The 4009-nt window shown below is 33.8% G+C and overlaps 1 non-coding gene across 1 annotated transcript; it reads right to left on the bottom strand.

Moving 5' to 3' along the window:
• Nucleotides 1-1709: 1709 nt before the first annotated feature.
• Nucleotides 1710-1816, bottom strand: LOC139845993 (small nucleolar RNA R71). The gene has a single exon (XR_011758742.1). It is a non-coding gene; the product is annotated as a small nucleolar RNA R71 (small nucleolar RNA).
• Between the last annotated feature and the right edge of the window lie 2193 nt (nt 1817-4009).

Raw genomic sequence — 4009 nt, 5'->3', positions numbered from 1 at the left:
ATTTTAAAAAAATAAATAAAAACGGGCTGGTCACTGTAGAAAGCCCAACTACTCGGCCTGAAAACCGAAGCCATGCGACCGCATGAAAATCCTACACACAATCCATGCGATCGCATGGATTGATTTGACAGGACTGGTACCTCAGTTTGCAGGTTAGGGTTACGAATTTAATTATTATTAATATTAATTAATTACCTAATTAGGGTTTATTTTAATAATAATTTAGTTTAGTTTTTATTTAAATTGTATTTTTAGATTTTAATTAGTTTTATTAAATTATAAACTTAACACTTTTATAAAAAAATAATATAAAATAATATTTTTATAAATATTAGTAATTTTATCATTTTTGTATCTTTTTATTATTTTGTACGTAGTTTATTTTTATCGTTCGTAATTAATTTAAACTTAGTTTGTGCCGTAGTTATTTTTATTTCTAAAATTTTAGGCTTTGCCGTAAAATCCCTTAAGTGCTTTTTCTTTAGACTAAGATCTAGGTGCTTTAGAATTTTGCGACACCGTTTTAAGATTTTAGTACTTTTTAAGTTATTGCCGTTTTGGATATAGAATTCTTTTTAAGCTTTAATATCTTTAGACGCAATTTTTAATATTTAGTATTTAGTACCTTTTAAGTTTCGACGCGCTAATTTCTTTTTATTTTTCAAACGTTTATTTTTCGACCTTTTATTTTTCGACGTTTTTCAACGCGCTCTTTTTCTTTCTTATTTCTCGACGCTCTAGTTTTTAGGACATAGAATTTTCTATTTCTTCTCTACAATTTCAAAATGAAAAATTATTTTAAGCGGTTAAATTGATAGACATCCAAAATTTTCTGGTTCGTAGTAATAGTTGGATTTGTTAGTGGCGAGTTGTGGGCTTCCGATTTAAAGGGTCCTGGCTACCTGCTGCATCTATTGGCTATTCGAAACGTGGGCAAAATCAGAAAAGTCTATTAATTTGATAACTTATATAATTTTATATTTTATAACTAATAGGATATTCAGTGAATGCACCGAGCAAAACGTTCATCACCTTTCATACGTTCACCACCTGTAACTCGATCAAGACATTTAACCAACATTGTCGCCGTTGATTTTTCTTTAGAATCGTTATCCAGTCGACCGAGTACTCCAATTCAAATTTTCGATAATCTATTTTTTGAACGCGACCTCACAATTGAGAATCCGGAGGATATTCAGGGACAATTCAGAGATCCTGAACTACTAATCATTCCTCCTGAACCACAAATCACTCATCCAGAAATTGTCGAGGAAGAAACCATTAAATCTGAATCCTCTAGTGATTCAGATTCAACAAATTCAATCATGGAGAATCTAAAACCTCTAAGTATGGAAGACCGAATGAGAGCTAAACGCACTGGCCAAGGTCATGTAATTACTTAACCAGACATTAATGCGCCAGATTATGAAATCAGAGGACAAATCGTACACATGGTAACTAATCAATGCCAATTTAGTGGTGCGCCGAAGGAAGATCCAAACGAACATCTTCGTACCTTTAATAGGATTTGTACTCTATTTAAAATCCGAGAAGTGGAGGATGAACAGATATATCTCATGTTATTTCCCTGGACTTTAAAGGGAGAAGCCAAAGATTGGTTAGAATCGTTACCAGAAGGGGCGATTGATACATGGGATGTCTTAGTTGAAAATTTTCTTAAACAATTCTTTCTGGCATCTAAAGCCGTAAGACTTCAAGGAGAAATTGTTACGTTCACACAAAAGCCAAATGAAACTCTATATGAGGCATGGACAAGATTTGAAAAGTTGTTAAGAGGATGTCCGCAACATGGTTTAGACACTTATCAAATAGTACAAATATTCTACCAAGGATGCGACATCACTACACGAAAAGACATCGATATAGCAGCTCGTGGTTCCATTATGAAGAAAACCGTAACTGAAGCTTACAAAATTATTGATAACACTGCTTCCCACTCACATGAGTGGCATCAAGAAAAAGATATCGTAAGATCATCTAAAGCGGCTAGAGTCGATTCTAGCCATGACTTTGATTCCATGTTCGCAAAGATAGATTCTTTCGAGAGATGAATGGAAAAGATGACTAAGGATATTCACTCTATACGAATTAGTTGTGAGCAGTGTGGAGGACCACATTTGACAAAAGATTGTCTCAGTATTGAACAAACAATGGAACAAAGAGAGAATGTTTCATACATGAACCAAAGGCCTGGAAATAATTATCAGAATAATTATCAACCGACAAGACCAAACTACAATCAAAATCAGAATTATAACCGAAATGTTCCATACAACAACCAACAAGGTCCTAGCAATCAACAAGTATCTAATAATACTTACAACCAGCAAAGACCTATTTTTCCAAATAAACCACCACAAACCGATGATAAAAAGCCAAATTTAGAAGACATGATGTCGAAGCTAGTTGAATCTCAAACGCAAATTTTCACATCTCAGAAACAAACCAATGAACAAAATGCTCAAGCATTTAGAAATCAACAAGCTTCTATTCAAAATCTGGAACAAGAAGTGAGTAACCTAGCAAGATTAATAGGTGAAAGAAAACCGGAAAGTCTACCTAGTGATACAAATGCTAATCCCCGGAATGAAACAGCTAAAGCCATTACTACGAGAAGTGGTATTACATTTAAACCACCAGAAATGCCTGTAATTTCTGATGACTCTATTCCCACTACACAGGCACCACAGCCTGAGTAAGAGAAGGAAACAGAATCAGTAGTTGAAAAGGTTAATGAAGATAACACAGTTAAGGCTAAACCTTATGTTAAACCATACCAACCACCACTTCCTTACCAAAGTAAAATGAGAAAAGAAAAACTTGAAGCCGAGCAATCCAAATTCTTGGATATGTTTAAACAAATAAATGTAAATCTTTCTTTCATTGATGTGATTTTAGGAATGCCAAGATATGCTAAATTCCTGATAGATCTAATCACAAATAGAAATAAAATGGAAGAACTCTCGGCTGTTACTATGAATGCTAATTGTTCTGCAGTGTTGTTGAATAAACTACCAGAAAAACTCTCAGATCCAGGAAGTTTTACAATTCCATGTTTTCTGGGTAGTCTTAGTTCAATAGAAGCATTGGCAGACTTAGGTGCTAGTATAAATTTAATGCCATATTCATTATACGCTAAACTAGACGTTGGAGAATTGAAACCAACACGAATAAGCATACAACTAGCCGATCAATCAGTAAAATATCCTAGAGGGATAATGGAGAACATGCTAGTTAAAGTTGGTACTTTAGTATTTCCAGTAGATTTTGTTATTCTGGACATGGAAGAAGATTCTCGAGTTCCTCTTATATTAGGAAGACCATTCTTAAACACGGCTAAAGCAATAATAGAAGTGTTTGGTAAGAAATTGACCCTAAGTATAGAGGACGAGAGTGTTACCTTTTCTGTGGATAGAGCCATGCAACAATCGCAATCTGCAGATGATACATGTTATTATATTCAAACTATAGATTCACATGCAGAATTGTTAGAAGAATTTCCAGAATTACAAAGAACAGGAGAATGTTCTTTAAGAGAAAGAACTGAACCAATTGATGAAGCTGAAATGTTAGCTACACTCATGACTAATGGATATGAACCAACAACAGAAGAAATTCAAATGTTAAAAGAAGAAGACAGATATCGATATAAATCATCAATAGAAGAACCACCGACATTAGAGTTAAAGCCACTTCCAAACCATTTGGAATATGCTTATTTACATGGTAAATCTGAATTACCTGTGATAATATCGTCTTCTCTTACGGAAAATGAAAAATCTCAACTCATTTATGTGCTAAAAGCTCATAAACCAGCTATTGCATGGAAGATTCATGACATTAAAGGAATAAGTCCTTCGTATTGCACACATAAAATCCTTATGGAAAAAGGCCATAAAACCTATGTGCAACGCCAACGAAGACTAAATCCTAATATGCAAGATGTTGTTAAGAAAGAAATTATTAAACTGCTAGATGCATGTTTAAT

Source organism: Rutidosis leptorrhynchoides, chromosome 4, assembly GCF_046630445.1.
Source record: "Rutidosis leptorrhynchoides isolate AG116_Rl617_1_P2 chromosome 4, CSIRO_AGI_Rlap_v1, whole genome shotgun sequence".
NCBI lineage: Eukaryota > Viridiplantae > Streptophyta > Magnoliopsida > Asterales > Asteraceae > Rutidosis > Rutidosis leptorrhynchoides.
Note: the sequence above shows the minus strand (reverse complement) of the source record. Positions and strands in the feature narration are given on the sequence as shown.